The sequence below is a fragment of the Coregonus lavaretus genome (assembly GCF_964263955.1).
Source record: "Coregonus lavaretus genome assembly, chromosome: 13".
NCBI classification, from domain to species: domain Eukaryota; kingdom Metazoa; phylum Chordata; class Actinopteri; order Salmoniformes; family Salmonidae; genus Coregonus; species Coregonus lavaretus.
The window spans coordinates 21545438-21563139 of record NC_140000.1 but is presented as its reverse complement, the minus strand read 5'-3'; the positions used below and the strand labels follow the sequence as shown (position 1 = coordinate 21563139).

The 17702-nt window shown below is 42.2% G+C and overlaps 1 pseudogene across 1 annotated transcript in view; it reads left to right on the top strand.

Annotated features, from left to right (window-relative positions):
* Positions 1-17702, top strand: part of LOC311139967 — a 61706-nt pseudogene that overhangs the window by 15460 nt on the left and 28544 nt on the right. The window contains exons 7-10 of the transcript XR_014615497.1: positions 7213-7303; positions 7842-7996; positions 8134-8419; positions 9082-9226. The product of XR_014615497.1 is annotated as an uncharacterized misc_RNA (transcript). The remainder of the gene's footprint in view (positions 1-7212; positions 7304-7841; positions 7997-8133; positions 8420-9081; positions 9227-17702) is intronic.

The window sequence follows — 17702 nt, the reverse complement described above, 5'->3', positions numbered from 1 at the left end:
GCATAACTGTGTGACATAATCGCCAATGTCAAATGTGACATAACCCACTAGGTCGAATATGATGTAAACATGTGCTTTATAAAGGGTGACATGCTGAAGGATGGCAAACGCTCTAAAGTCATGTTAGTCACATTACACCTAATCTCGTTCCTAAACACTTCCGCCCAAATGCTCAGAAGGTCACTTCCTGGTGAGGCCTGATCACCCTCACTAGAAAGACTGGAGACATTGGGTGAGATTTAAATTGGCTATGGTAACACTAATAATTAGAAGAAGTTTATAATTCATCAATAGTCCTATGTGTATTTCGGATCACGAGAAGGACAGAGAGAGAGTGCTGCCTCTGAATGAGGGACACCTGTCTCTAGTCTATTTTACCATTACCTTATGGGATACAATTATTTCCTTATGGAGTTATCAAGAGTTGTAATTCTAATTTGATTAGTTTTTGATTTAACAGGCAGTGTTGTTGTTTATTGGGTCTCGTCATCTTTTCGTCATGTTTTGGTCATTTCCCTCACGCTTCATAAAATGTACTGCCGGTTTTCCACGCAGACCCCCACTGGAAAGCTCCGCAGGCAGAATCAATCATCTAGTCCATGATGCCAAATTGTCGTGGAAATTCTTACACAGGGACACTCAAAGTCAATCTTAAATTAATCATTGTTTATTGTCAGCGCGCTGGAGAGGTTCCAACAAACTTAATGCACCATAGTGAACGTCAGTCAGAAGCTCTAACGGGGCAGTCCCGTTAGTTCCCTTATATACTGACAAGCCATATTTGCATGATTTAGCTTATTCATAATTAATGAATCATTAATGTTTGCTTCATTCATGTGACCGACCAATTCTGGGTCATGAATGTGACAGACCAATACCTCACGAGGCTTCTTCTCTCTAAGCTGAGACCTTGAAACTGAGATATCCCTTTCTCTAAAGAAGGTTCTGGGCGTACTGTCAAATTGCAGACACTGGATAGTGAGGATTCGTTTAATCAGTCACTTGCATGAACACAGAAATTGGTTTATGGAAAAGCACAAACATAGAACATAGAAATTGATCAATAGAAAAGCACCAACATAACATTTTCCATTACACAACTTTAAATGGTTGATATCCCAGGCTTATGTGTGCTGTGTGTGCAATAGCCTGGGGATGACGTTACACCAAGAAACACTTACCTTGATGAAAGCCCCCAACCTAAAGAAATTGAAAGTGTCTTTCTTCTGGAACCAAGTTACATGTTCTTCAGAAGACAAACATCCAGACAACAAAAACGAGCCTTACCGCGCGGTGCTGGACCCAGTCAAGTCTTTGACACATTCACCCACTCCCGCGCTGAAAGATCAGCCACAAAATGTTAGCACCATTGTAACATGTTGTAATCAAGCCCTGGTCTCCAGCATGGGAACAGAAGAGGGAAATCTGGTGCGGTAGTCTCAGGTTGGACTACTCCAAATCATCTTGGTTCTGACACACAAACGCAAGCTTTGCAGGTCCATCATCCCATTTAACAGCCTCTCACACACTACAGTAACCTGTGGATCATGACAGAAACTTCATAAATCAGCAGAATGTTAATAACCTATTTATTGACACTTTATGTAGTGTCCTGTAATACTTAGTTTGAAATGAGACACCTTCGCATGATGCTGTACATAATTTAAAGTCAGACCCCTTTGGTCATTTATAACACATACATAAATGCCTTGTATCATATGATGCTGTACTTACTATAAAGTCAGACCCATTTGGTCATTTATAGCACATTAAGTACCAGTCCAAAGTTTGGACACAACTACTCATTCAAGGGTTTTTCTTTATTTTTACTATTTTCTACATTGTAGAATAATAGTGAAGACATCAAAACTATGAAATAACACATATGGAATCATGTATTAACCAAAAAAGTGTTAAACAAATCAAAATATATTTTATATTTGAGATTCTTCAAAGTAGCCACCCTTTGCCTTGATGACAGTTTTGCACACTCTTGGCATTCTCTCAACCAGCTTCATGAGGAATGCTTTTCCAACAGTCTTGAAGGAGTTCCCACATATTCTGAGCACTTGTTGGCTGCTTTTCCTTCCCTCTGCGGTCCAACTCATCCCAAACCATCTCAATTGGGTTGAGGTCGGGTGATTGTGGAGGCCAGGTCATCTGATGCAGCACCCCATCACTCTCCTTGGTCAAATAGCCCTTACACAGCCTGGAGGTGTGTTTTGGGTCATTGTCCTGTTGAAAAACAAATTACAGTCCCACTAAGCGTAAACCAGATGGGATGGCGTATCGCTGCAGAATGCTGTGGTAGCCATGCTGGTTAAGTGTGTCTTGAATTCTAAATAAATCACTGACAGTGTTACCAGCAAAGCACCCCCACACCAGCACACCTCCTCCTCCATGCTTCATTGTGGGAACCACACATGCGAAGATCATCCGCTCACCTACTCTGCGTCTCACAAAGACAAAAATGTCCAACGGTCTAATGTCCATTGCTCGTATTTCTTGGCCCAAGCAAGTCTCTTCTTCATATTGGTGTCCTTTAGTAGTGGTTTCTTTGCAGCAATTCGACCATGAAGGCCTGATTTACGCAGTCTCCTCTGAACAGTTGATGTTGAGATGTGTCTGTTACTTGAACTCTGTGAAGCATTTATTTGGGTTGCAATTTCTGAGGCTGGTAACTCTAATGAACTTATCCTCTGCAGCAGAGGTAACTCTGGGTCTTCCTTTCCTGTGGCGGTCCTCATGAGAGCCAGTTTCATCATAGCGCTTGATGGTTTTTGCGATTGCACTTGAAGAAACTTTCAAAGTAAAAAATAGTACAAATAAAGAACAACCCTTGAATGAGTGGGTGTTCTAAAATGTTTGACCTGTAGTGTACATAATGGCTCAATGATGTAAACACAAATGTATTAACACTTAGGGAATTGTCACTAACAGCTAAAACAAGTGTCTAAACCATACATTTCTTTTTATTTGATGTTTCAAAAAGTCCAGCAATGCGATTACATTGAACATTACACAGGGCTGTGAATAGTGTGGCTTGTCCCTGAGCTGGTGGACGAATGGTTCTTGCCTCCCTTCTTGCTGGAGGTACTGCATGTTGGTTCCAACCTTAAAGTAACAACAAATAAAGTTAATAGGTCTGTTAGGAAATGCCGTTGTCACACCATCTGGATAAGGGCATATCTGTGCCGTACCAGAAACTCTAAATGTGAAGATGGGAAACTCCATTAAATTAATATTATTATATTATTCTTTCATTTACAAATCTCATGACGTAACTATGAGACATAGCTGTATCTAAGGGATATGTATTTAGCTGAGCCTGCTAGCTAACTATATTTCGGCTAGCTAGCAATTGCTGTGAAGTCACCAATTATTTTTGAAATAATGATTGAGGTAGCTACAGTATGTAATCTCAACATGTAACTAGTACAAACTAGTACAAACTAATTTAAACTACAATAAATAAACATGATTGTTTTTCGCTGTCCAGTGGCAGCACAAGTGGGGCATTTGATTTGCGAACTCATCACATGATCAGCATCTCATCAGCAACACTAAAAAAGGACTTCCAGTCACGGAATTTCTGAAATGTTCTAAATCAAAGTCCCCCATGTAATAACAGAAAAGTGTCAATAACTATTCATGATTATTGACAAATAATTATCTAAACATTAACAATGATTCATATTTGTTGATATTTAAGTGACGTTTGCATTACATTTGGGTTTTAAAACATGTTCCAAGGTCAAATAAATGCCCCCAATGCGAATCACTGTATATGGAATACATATTGGCTTAGAGCAAGAACTATTCTGGGTGCAGCAGTAAAAGTTTTGTAGGGAATACTCAATAGAATGTATTTATGGTGTCATTTCATGGGGCTCTAAATAATACGGCGTGTGGCCGGCCTTTTACTCCACCCATTCCATTGGCGGCCCAATCACATCACATGTGTGCTTACTGCACTACAGAAAACCTGCTAACCAAACAACAATGCAGGGCATGCTCACTGAATTAAAGGGCAACTACACTCAAAAATCTAAGTTTCTTAGATTTTTCCCAAAACTGGGGTAAACCAGAAAAAATGGGGGAAATCCGAAACCTGGAAAAACAAAACCAAGAAAACTGAATTTGGGGAAAAAACTGAAATAGGCAAAAAATAAAAAACGTGTGTTTTTTATGATTGCATAATTTTCACTTCTTTACATTCTTCAATAGGCACTAAACAATCAGATGTTTGTTATACTCCACATCCCCATGTTATTACATCATTCTCATTCCTTTGCTGTATCTAAAACATTTCTTTCCAGGAATAAAATTATATTTGCTCTTTAAAAAAAATAAAAATAAAATAATAATAATTGGATTATAAAAGGCCCTACCAATGTTTTTTGCTGTGCATGACTGCACTTTGGAGTCTGTGTTCTCCTGCAGCACAGCATTTTGTGGGGAGTTGAGGTCAGGTCCAATATTGACTATGTACCCAAGAGGGAAAGAGGTTGGGCCATTCTATAAATGTTTTAGTGAAATATAATCTAGTATATAACATTTTGCAGAAACTTTTATTGAAAGCAAACACAGTCATGCGTGAATAAATTTTTACGTATGGGATGGTCCCGGGAATCGAACCCAATATCCTGGCGTTGCAATGCTCTACCAAGATGTATGACAGGGTTATAAATGTTTTGTGAAGCCTCAATTTAATATGATTTATAAGGTCTTTATTAAGTGGTTCTTATGCCAACCTTTATAAAGCACAGGTTTATATCATATTTGACATTGGTGGTTATGTCAAACAGTTATGCCACATGTATGAACCCTTTATAAAGCATGACATATGGTTATAGATGATGTGTAACACATTTATGTAGTAGTCTTTATGAAGGATTTATGAAGGCTTTATGAAACCTTTATAAGCTGCACGTCATTTAAAGCGGGACCGAATTAATTAAAGGTGAAATCTGGAAAGTTTCCATTGTGTGTTTGGTTGTTTGTGCTTGTAGTCTGTAAATAGCTAAATACATTGGGCAATATGCGCTCCTTCGTCCTTTGAACAACAATCCACTCTTTGCCATAGCCTGTTCCCTCTGAAGTTGTAACACTATCTTCTACTCGAAATTATAAGGGCCCGAAGTTATGGTCGGGATGACTGCATATGACTTTATTGCTTGCAGCTTTATTACTTGCCGGCCTCATATCATAGCACATGGCAAACAAAGTTTGAAGAACCATAAACATAATACATTATTAACCAGCTGCATTCATATATGGCTGAGTGTTACCAGACCAGGACAAGACCAAATCAAGCATATATCAACATACGTCTAAACTCCACTGGACATTAAGGTAAGAGAATATGACAGAATCCACCAGTAGTCCATTGAATGCCTTTACCCTTATTTGGACATAATAGTAGTGATGTTAATTTGTTTACATAATGTGTATTTTAATTGTACTTAATAAAACAAGAATATGAAAAATCAACACTTGAAAGTAGGCTTGAAGTGAATACTACCTAACTACCTTGAAATGAATAATGCCAAAAGGTCTACACCATGGGGTAAACAGTGCCCATGACCACGTTTCCATCCACAGTTTTTGTGTGAGTAAAGTCATACCATATAAAAAATAATCACGACAGCTGTGATGGAAACAGGACGTTTCGGTACAATATAATAAAATAAACAAATTAAAATGGGCTACATTGTGAAACGAGTAGGTGATTACTGCGTAACGGTTTGATATAGGCTATCTGAAAATGTTGTACAGTAAATTACTTACTGGTTGATTCACCTTGGAAATTGAAATTAATCTCATGTTGAATAGCGACCTGGACGTTTTACATCATATTATGAGGCATGTCTTACCTTGCTTCAAAGTAGCCTATAGCCATAATCCCACCATAGAAACGGGCAATGATTTTTATAAAGACTTACTCATATGCGTTCTCCTGTTCTATTGGTTTTCTTTCAACTTTATTTTATTGTCTAGCAGCCAAAGGCATTATTCTAGTCATATTAGCAGCCCAACCCCAGAGTTGCATCTTTAAATCCCCCCTCTTTCTAAATTTCAAATGGATATTTCCATCTCTGTCCATGAAGCCGCTCACATATGTGGTGCACATTTTAGAATGGTGTTTTCCTGCAATTGCATTTTGGAACGTTCACGCGTAGGCCTTCCAACTTGTGTACATTGCTGTGCCTAAAATGTGAAGAAAAAATAGTTTATCAACATTTTAAGCTAAACATTCTAATCTGTTCCATTAGCCTTATTAGTGGGTATGTGGGTATGTGGCAGTGGAGGCTGCTGATGGGAGGACGGCTCATAATAATGGCTGAAATGGAGCGAATGGAATGGCATCGAACAAATGGAAACCATGTGTTTGATGTATTTATTTGATACCATTACACATATTCCGCTCCAGCACACTTGCTGTTGATTGGTGAGATAATGCTGCTGCGCTCAGCCATGAGGAGGTTATCATTTACCCAGTATGTCAAAGTTAAATATGATTGGATAATTTATCTAGCAAGTCATCAGATGATATTTGGGAGTTCTATATACTTTATTTGAGTACACTGAACTAGAAATAAATAAGTAACCATAAGGCATATTTTTGTGTTTCATGAACTCAAATCTGAGTTGATCATCAGACTCCGGATACATACAGTAAGTTCACCTTACTTAAATGAATTACGGCAATTGGATTCCATACTTTAAAAAAGCCAGCTTATTTGATTTCACAGTGCCTACAGAATGATAAGAAGGCGATACTCCACCTCGTACTGGGAGTGCCAGGTCTCCTTTGTGCTGTTGTTTCCCCAGGTAAACAGATTGATTAATAACAAATAAATGTCACTGACACCATAAGAATGTCAGACTATCAAGGCATGGGTATTTAACACACTGATCAAATGACAAGTACTAACTTTCCTTCATTTGTCCACATAATGTTGCTTGTAATACAAAACTTGAATGCTAATTGTTTAAATCTCCCTGCAGAAAACATTGCCTTACGTGGAAAGGCAACCCAGTCGTATGTGGTGAATAACGCATACACAGGTTATAGTCTTGCATCAAATGCCATTGATGGGAACCGTGAGTCAAATTTCATGGCTGGGTCTTGCACTGCCACTGAGACTCAGACGAACCCCTGGTGGAGAGTGGACCTGCTTGGTGTGTACATTATCACATCTATCATAGTCACCAACAGAAATGAAGCTCCTGAGCGGCTCGATGGGGTTGAGATCCGCATAGGAAACTCCTTACTGGACCATGGTGTTCGCAACCCCCTGTAAGACACATATTCAGTCAGGGTTCCACACTCTGTGTGTTTCTTTGATGACATTACATTTTGATCACACACATCACAAAATCTAGATGTATGTCTACACAATCATGTAAAGACAGATAGATAATTAGACATGCTTTGTTCTATTTCTTTGAATAGAGTAATAATCTGATATGGTTCAATGTGTACAGTATGGTAAGTGTACACTCTTAGAAAAAAAGAGTTCCAAAAGGGTGCTTCGGCTGTCCCCATAAGTTTAACCCTTTTTGGTTCCAGGTAGAATCCATTTTGGTTCCAGATATAACCCTTTTAGGTTCCGTGTAGAATCCTCTGTGGAAAGGGTTCTACATGGAACCCAAAATGGTTCTACCTAGAACCAAAAGGGTTATACCTGTAACCAAAAAGGGTTCTTCAAAGGATTCTCCTATGGGGACAGCTGAATAACCCTTTTAGGTTATAGATAGCACCTTTTTTTCTAAGAGTGCACTCTACTGTTCTATTGCAGACTCTTCCTTTAGGATAACTTATTATTTATCTTCAGGGCTGGGGTCATTCAATCCATTCCAGCAGGTAGATCTCTCACTCTGAGGTGGACATCAGGTGTAGAAGGACGTTATGTGACTGTGGTTCTACCAGGCAAGAACAGAATTCTAACTCTCTGTGAAGTGGAGGTGTATGGGTACCATTCTTCAACTGGTAGGACTCCGTTTTCTTAAATGTATTTTCATTTATCTTCAGCAACATCTGCAACACTCATGGTCTAGCTTCTTTAGAAACAAAATATGAATATAGTGACCAGTAAACAAAGTATAATGTCCTGCTATTGTGTCCAGGAGAGAATGTGTCGTTGAAGGGAAAAGCCACCCAATCTTCACTTCATAAATTTGGATCTGCGTACAATGCCATTGACGGGAACCGTGATGGCCGTTGGGCACATGGCTCCTGCACCCACACTGAAGTTGAACTGAACCCCTGGTGGAGGGTGGACCTTCTGAAGACCTACAAAGTGTTCTCTGTCACCATCACCAATAACTTAGACATAATTCCCAGCAGACTGAATGGTGCTGAGATACGTATTGGAAACTCCCTGGACAACAACAATGGCAACAACAATCCCAGGTGAAGTATGGGACTTTAAGTCCATAGATACTACACTGTGTGAGAGACCGTGTTGGGAAGTACTGAACTAGATGTAGTTCAACTAGTAATTAAACTACATTTTGCAGTAGCCTGGTGGTAGTTGAACTAAATTCAAATCTTGGTAGTGTTTTCAGTAGTTAATACTTTTTTTTGCGGTGTAGCCAACTACTAGAACTACACACTACTTCTTTTGTAAAAAGAAAAGTAAATATGGGTGAAGAATTCCCTTTCTTTTTCAGCATCAGACCTGTTTAAATCTCACTTGAAACATCGTTTTTGTTTAGCAGGCTAAACTACACATTCTGTTAACATATGACCCCAAAGTGATTTGTTCTTACAATTTGTAGTCTATGACATTTCGAATTTAGATATCATAATTTTCACAAAGTAGTTTGGATGTAGTGAACTACTTTTGCAAAGTAACTATCTTTTTCTTAAGGGTAGCTTTAGTGTAGCTTAATTTCTTCCATTGTGAAGTAATCGGTAGCTTGGTAAACTATATTTTTAGAGTAGCTTCCAGAACACTGGTGAGAGAGTAGTATTCAGCTGGGTTCAAGGTTAATTGGCCAAAGTTATTGCTCTTACTGCTGTTCTAAATCAGATTCAGATCCATTCAGATCCATTTATTTTGCATCCTGCAGGTGTGCTGTGATCTCCTCTATCCCAGCAGGCTTCTCCAGCACCTTCCAGTGTAACGGCATGGAAGGACGATATGTCAATGTGGTCATTCCAGACAGAAGAGAGTACCTGATTCTGTGTGAGGTGGAAGTGTACGGAGCACAGCTGGTTTGATAAATCAGTACTCACGATACAACCATGGCTTGCTAGTTCCTTGCAACCTGCCAAGGATTACATTCACCTGAAACGCTGTTTTTGTATACAGTATGAGATTGAATTGCATGAGAATATAAAATCCACTCATTTTCTTGTTTACATTCAAAATGTTTTCTTTATTAAATCATTTATTACATTTTTGGTTTGTTTTTCTTCCACTAAGACCCAATGTTTGAGGTCTAAAATATATATATTTTGAACCATCTGATGGTGTTGTATTGCACATGTTGATTCCCCTGGTGTAATAGTGGACTTCTCCAGCGTGTTCCAGTGTAACGGGATGGAGGCACAATACATCAATGTGGTCATTTCAGGAAGAAGTGAACACCTGACCCTGTGTGAGGTGGAGGTCTATGGGTCACCACTGGACTGACAAATCCAGAGCATTTATTTCCATAACTTAATCTGATGCACAGGATACACTGTTTTCTGGTCTTAATATACGTGGATAACATATTGTAGGTAAGATTTTCTCTGTGTAGGGAAAAACCATGTTTAAATTCAGTTGAGTTTTTTTATTTCACACTATACATATTGATACTCTAAGTACAGTGCCTTCGGAAAGTATTCAGACCCCTTGACTTTTTCCACATCAATCTACACACAATACCCCATAATGACAAAGCAAAAACAGGTTTTTAGAAAGTTTTGCTAATTTATTAAAAACAAAAAACCGAAATATCACATTCACATAAGTATTCAGAACCTTTACTCAGTACCTTGTTGAAGCACTTTTGGCAGCAATTACAGCCTCGAGTCTTCTTGGGTATGACGCTACAAACTTGGCACACCTGTATTTGGGGAGTTTCTTCCATTCTTCTCTTGAGCTCTGTCAGGTTGGATGGGGAGCGATGCTGCACAGTTATTTTCAGGTCTCTCCAGAGATGTTCGATCGGGTTCAAGTCCGGACTCTGGCTGGGCCACTCAAGGACATTCAGAGACTTGTTCCAAAGCCACTCCTGATTTGTCTTGGCTGTGTGATTAGGGTCGTCGTCCTGTTGGAAGGTGAACCTTCGCCCCAGTCTGAGGTCCTGAGCGCTCTGGAGCAGGTTTTCATCAAGGATCTCTCTGTGCTTTGCTCCGTTCATCTTTGTCTCGATCCTGACTAGTCTCCCAGTCCCTGCCGCTGAAAAACATCCCCACAGTATGATGCTGCCACCACCATACTTTACCGTAGGGATGGTGCCAGGTTTCCTCCAGACATGACGCTTGGCATTCAGGCCAAAGAGTTCAATCTTGGTTTCATCAGACCAGAGAATCTTGTTTCTCATGGTCTGAGAGTATTTAGGTGCCTTTTGGCAAACTCCAAGCTGGCTGTCATGTCCCTTTTACTGGGGAGTGGTTTCCGTCTGGCCACTTTACCATAAAGGCCTGATTGGTGGAGTGCTGCAGAGATGGTTGTCCTTCTGGGAGGTTCTCCCATCTCCACAGAGGAACTCTGGAGCTCTGTCAGAGTGACCATCAGGTTCTTGGTCACCTCCCTGACCAAGGCCCTTCTCCCCCGATTGCTCAGTTTGGCCGGGCAGCCAGCTCTAGGAAGAGTCTTGGTGGTTCCAAACTTCTTCCATTTAAGAATGATGGAGGCCACTGTGTTCTTGGGGACCTTCAATGCTGCAGACATTTTTTGGTACACTTCCCCCTCCAACACCACTTTCAGTACCAACCAGATTTCCATAGGTAGTCTCCAATCCAGGGACCAACCAGGCCCGACCGTACTCGGAGTATACAGTTAATGTTCACAGTGGTGTTGGCATAACTCCAGTACCTACCTCTTGGAGTGTGTAACTGAGGTGCTCTTTCGGTGGAGGTTTCAGAGAGGAGGCACACAGATTGGTATGGTTCAAACTCAGGATTAGGGTGTTTATACAGGAGGTGAAATCAAGCTGGGGAAAACTGTACAATAAGTACATTATGTAAAACAAATATAACAAACATGACGATAACTGAGACAGAAAACATAAAACTGGGAATAGCTAAGAATAAATCAAAATATAACTGCAAGCAGCCTTGCCGGGTTTCAAGCTGTTACACACAGTGAGACCATTTGGGTACATTTCCCTAGGATGAGTTACATTGCTGCTATAAGCCAATGAGCTGGCATGTATTGTTTATTCTATTTGTGTGTAGATAAGTATATAATGTTTTGTAACACTACTGCCTATTGGCCCCATAGCGCAACCATCAAACGTCTTCTTCTCCAGAACCGCTGGACCGATCTGCAACACATTTGGTATGTTGCATCTATGGACATACAGTGGGGGAAAAAAAGTATTTAGTCAGCCACCAGTTGTGCAAGTTCTCCCATTTAAAAAGTTGAGAGGCCTGTAATTTTCATCATAGGTACACGTCAACTATGACAGACAAATTGAGAAAAAATAATCCAGAAAATCACATTGTAGGATTTTTAATGAATTTATTTGCAAATTATGGTGGAAAATAAGTATTTGGTCACCTACAAACAAGCAAGATTTCTGGCTCTCACAGACCTGTAACTTCTTCTTTAAGAGGCTCCTCTGTCCTCCACTCGTTACCTGTATTAATGGCACCTGTTTGAACTTGTTATCAGTATAAAAGACACCTGTCCACAACCTCAAACAGTCACACTCCAAACTCCACTATGGCCAAGACCAAAGAGCTGTCAAAGGACACCAGAAACAAAATTGTAGACCTGCACCAGGCTGGGAAGACTGAATCTGCAATAGGTAAGCAGCTTGGTTTGAAGAAATCAACTGTGGGAGCAATTATTAGGAAATGGAAGACATACAAGACCACTGATAATCTCCCTCGATCTGGGGCTCCACGCAAGATCTCACCCCGTGGGGTCAAAATGATCACAAGAACGGTGAGCAAAAATCCCAGAACCACACGGGGGAACCTAGTGAATGACCTGCAGAGAGCTGGGACCAAAGTAACAAAGCCTACCATCAGTAACACACTACGCCGCCAGGGACTCAAATCCTGCAGTGCCAGACGTGTCCCCCTGCTTAAGCCAGTACATGTCCAGGCCCGTCTGAAGTTTGCTAGAGTGCATTTGGATGATCCAGAAGAGGATTGGGAGAATGTCATATGGTCAGATGAAACCAAAATATAACTTTTTGGTAAAAACTCAACTCGTCGTGTTTGGAGGACAAAGAATGCTGAGTAGCATCCAAAGAACACCATACCTACTGTGAAGCATGGGGGTGGAAACATCATGTTTTGGGGCTGTTTTTCTGCAAAGGGACCAGGACGACTGATCCGTGTAAAGGAAAGAATGAATGGGGCCATGTATCGTGAGATTTTTAGTGAAAACCTCCTTCCATCAGCAAGGGCAGTGAAGATGAAACGTGGCTGGGTCTTTCAGCATGACAATGATCCCAAACACACCGCCCGGGCAACAAAGGAGTGGCTTCGTAAGAAGCATTTCAAGGTCCTGGAGTGGCCTAGCCAGTCTCCAGATCTCAACCCCATAGAAAATCTTTGGAGGGAGTTGAAAGTCTGTGTTGCCCAGCGACAGCCCCAAAACATCACTGCTCTAGAGGAGATCTGCATGGAGGAATGGGTCAAAATACCAGCAACAGTGTGTGAAAACCTTGTGAAGACTTACAGAAAACGTTTGACCTGTGTCATTGCCAACAAAGGGTATATAACAAAGTATTGAGAAACTTTTGTTATTGACCAAATACTTATTTTCCACCATATTTGCAAATAAATTCATTAAAAATCCTACAATGTGATTTTCTGGATTTGTTTTTCTCATTTTGTCTGTCATAGTTGACGTGTACCTATGATGAAAATTACAGGCCTCTCTCATCTTTTTAAGTGGGAGAACTTGCACAATTGGTGGCTGACTAAATACTTTTTTTCCCCACTGTACATCTTTAAAGACAAAATATATATTGTACAGTATGAAGAGAAAAAAAATGTGGTGATCCTAACTGACGTAAGACAGGGAATTGTTACTGTATAAATGCAGTTGAAGTTGGAAGTTTACATACACCTTAGCCAAATACATTTAACTCAGATTTTCACAATTCCTGACTTTTAATCCTAGTAAAAAGTCCCTGTCTTAGGTCAGTTAGGATCACCACTTTATTTTAAGAATGTGAAATGTCAGAATAATAGTAGAGAGAATGATTTATTTAAGCTTTTATTTATTTCATCACATTCCCAGTGGGTCAGAAGTTTACATACACTCAATTAGTATTTGGTAGCATTGCCTTTCAATTGTTTAACTTGGGTCAAACGTTTCGGGTAGCCTTCCACAAGCTTCCCACAATAAGTTGGGTGAATTTTGGCCCATTCCTCCTGAAAGAGCTGATGTAACTGAGTCAGGTTTGTAGGCCTCCTTGCTCGCACACGCTTTTTCAGTTCTGCCCACACATTTTCTATAAGATTGAGGTCAGGGCTTTGTGATGGCCACTCCAATACCTTGACTTTGTTGTCCTTAAGCCATTTTGCCACAACTTTGGAAGGATGCTTGTAGTCATTGTCCATTTGGAAGACCGATTTGCGACCAAGCTTTAACTTCCTGACTGATGTCTTGAGATGTTGCTTCAATATATCCACATAATTTTCCTTCCTCATGATGCCATCTATTTTGTGAAGTGCACCAGTCCCTCATGCAGCAAAGCACCCCCACAGCATGATGCTGCCACCCCCGTGCCTCACGGTTGGGATGGTGTTCTTCGGCTTGTAAGCATCCCACTTTTTCTTCCAAACATAACGATGGTCATTATGGCCAAACAGTTCTATTTTTGTTTCATCAGACCAGAGGACATTTCTCCAAAAAGTACGATCTTTGTCCCCATGTGCAGTTGCAAACCGTAGTCTGGCTTTTTTATGGCGGTTTTGGAGCAGTGGCTTCTTCCTTGCTGAGTGGCCTTTCAGGTTATGTCGATATAGGACTAGTTTTACTGTGGATATAGATATTTTGTACCTGTTTCCTCCAGCATCTTCACAAGGTCCTTTGCTGTTGTTCTGAGATTGATTTGCACTTTTCGCACCAAAGTACGCTCATCTCTAGGAGACAGAACGCGTCTCCTTCCTGAGCGGTATGACAGCTGCGTGGTCCCATGGTGTTTATACTTGCATACTATTGTTTGTACAGATGAACGTGGTACCTTCACGCGTTTGGAAATTGCTCCCAAGGATGGCTGATTTCCTTTGATTTTCCCATGATGTCAAGATAAAAGGCACTGAGTTTGAAGGTAGGCCTTGAAATACATCCACAGGTACACCTCCAATTGACTCAAATGATGTCAATTAGCCTATCGGAAGCTTCTAAAGCATGACATCATTTTCTGGAATTTTCCAAAGGCACAGTCATCTTAGTGTATGTAAACTTCTGACCCACTGGAATTTTTATACAGTGAATTATAAGTGAAATAATCTGTCTGTAAACAATTGTTGGAAAAATTACTTGTGTCATGCACAAAGTAGATGTCCTAACCGACTTGCCAAAACTACAGTTTGTTAACAAGAAATGTGTGGAGTGGTTGAAAAACGAGTTTTAATGACTCCAACCTAACTGTATGTAAACTTCTGACTTCAACTGTATGTGCCCGTTATAGTGCCACTGTGTGGTCGATTTGAATGTGCTTGCATACGTTGAGTCCTGACAGTGTTTGGAACATATGTATCAAGTTTTGTTACAATACGAATCTGTCTCATTTATACGTTGTTATGTGCCAGGTCAAGCCCACTTGAATGTTTATTGGTTAGCAGCGGCCATGTTGTTTGAAATGCCTTCCTGGAAAATGTTGTGTTGTGAGAACTTGGTCCATAGATGCCATGTATCAAGTTTCGTGCAGATCAGTCATTTGTTGCAAGAAGTGTTTTTCACAAAATTCAAAATGCAGGAAAATCCATAGTGGCGGACCTTACGTGTCCTTGAGACACATTTCTTCCTTGTGAGGAGAAGGACCTACGTATTGAATTTCAGGACTCTAGGTCACACGGGGTTGTAACCTTTTAAAGTTAGCGTATTCAATCGCTTGTTATAGTGCCAGCATGTGGCCAATTGGCATGGCATTGCATGAGAGGGTGTGGCCCTTGGCCCTTTACCATCTTACAAAGTTGCACCCTCCTGGGTCTTACCATCTCACAGGAATGTGATTTCTTTCCACAAAATTGGCAGAAGAAGGAAAATAATAATCAACACCGACAAATACAATAGGGTTTTACCCAGCTTTGCTCTTTGACCCCTAATAATAAGCTGAGCTGAAATAAATTAGGCATCAATCATGCCTGCAAACTGGTAGTATGCCAACCTTACCCCTGTCTGACTAGAAGAGGAATGACCAGGGTTTTGTAGTTTACCTGAGATAGGCCTACCTGGAAAATACCATTATCAACTAATCAAATATCACTGGCATTAAATAAATACATAAAATGACCAATAACAACATACAGACATTCACATTCCATAAATACATAATTCTCAATAACAGTGTAGAACAATGCTTAAAGCATACAATAAACCCGGGTAACATTTATTTCCCCCCTTCGGTGTCACGGTTTCGGCCGAGGCTGCTCCTCTTCCTTGTTCGGGCAGGCTTCGGCGGTCGTCGTCTCCGGAGTACTAGCTGCCACCGTTCTATGTTTCATGTTCTGTTGGTTTTGTCTGTTTCATAACACCTGTCCCTTATTTGTGTCTTTATTGTTTCCCTTATTTAGTTCGTGTGTTTGGGTCAGGTGTTATGCGTGATTGTTTATTGTCAGACTGCCTCGTTAGGGTATTTTCTCTCGTTGTTTGGCTTGTCCCGAGAGTTCGCACTGCGTGCGCTTTTCTTGTGTTTTACGCACTGTGTTTTGTGCGTAATTGTTTTGCGCCACCCGGTTGGGTTGGCGACTATTTTGTTCACGTGTTGAACGTACATTAAAGACTATTGAAGTCATCCTGGATCCTGCGCTTGATTCCTTCCACTCATCTACACACACCATTCTGACAGAATCACGCATCACCACCATGGAATCAGCAGGAGCGACCGCGCCGACGGCCGAGATGGCTGAACGTCTTCGTGGTCAGGAGGACCGCATCAACCAGGTCTGTCATGCCCTGGAGGGGGTGATGAATACTCTGCACCGATGGGAGACCAGCGGGGTTCCCACACCTCCAGGAACCGAACCAGCCCCATCGGCCAGCCCCCCCGTCTCATCTCCGGAACCTAGTAGGATTCGGCTCTCGCTCCCGAGGGCGTACGACGGCTCCACTGCCGGGTGTCAAGGATTCCTGCTGCAGGTGGAGCTCTACCTCGCCACCGTCCACCCGGCGCCCTCGGGACACGAGAGCGTCTCAGCCCTCATCTCCTGCCTCACCGGCAAGGCGTTGGAGTGGGCCAACGCCGAGTGGAGGAGAATGGACGCCGCTACTACGAACTATGCGGAGTTCTCCCGCCGCTTCCGTGCTGTGTTCGACCATCCACCGGAAGGGAAGGCGGCGGGGGAACGTCTGTTCTACCTCCGACAGGGGATGAGGAGCGCCCAGGACTTTGCCTTAGAGTTCCGGACCCTAGCGGCTGATGCAGGGTGGAATGAGCGGGCCCTTATCGACCATTTCCGCTGCAGCCTCCGGGAGGACGTCCAGCGAGAGTTGGCGTGCAGGGACACGTCGTTGACGTTCGACCAGCTGGTCGACATGGCCATCCGGCTGGATACCCTGCTCGCCACCCGTGGGCGTCCCGGAGGGGGGGGTTCGCCCATTCCACTCTCCAGCACCTCCGAGCCGAGCCCTATGGAGCTCGGAGGTGCTGGCGCTAGGGAACGGAGGAGGAGGAGCCCGAGGGGACCTGGCCCTTGCACCAACTGTGGTCGTGGAGGACACACCGCGGCTAGGTGTTGGGGCGGGTCCTCCAGTGAGGGAGATGGCAGGTCACGCATTGGGGGGTCCCCCCAGGTGAGTAGGCGCCCTGCTTACCCAGAGCTTTCTGTCGTGCACCTAACCTTGCCTGTTTGTTTCCCACAGGTTGCACCTCGTTCCCAGCATAAGGCGCTGGTAGATTCAGGCGCAGCTGGGAATTTTGTAGATCGCCAGTTCTGTATAGAGTTAGGGATTCCCCTCCTTCCAGTGGATAAACCTTTCCCCGTCCATGCCCTAGATAGCCGTCCGTTAGGGTCTGGGTTGATTAGGGAAGTCACAGCACCCATTCAGATGACGGCGCAGGAGGGTCATGAGGAGAGAATTCAGCTCTATCTGATTGACTCTCCTGCGTATCCGGTAGTGCTGGGTCTTCCCTGGTTGATGACTCATGACCCTATTATTAGGTGGCGAGAGAAAGCTCTTAAAGGGTGGTCTGCTCAATGTGAGGGGCGGTGTCTGGGTGTTTCCATAGGGGCGACCTCGGTGGAGAGTCCGAATCTAATGCCAGCACTGCAGATTCCCCCCGAGTATGAGGATTTGGCACTGGCGTTCAGTAAGACTCGGGCGGCGCAGCTGCCGCCTCATAGA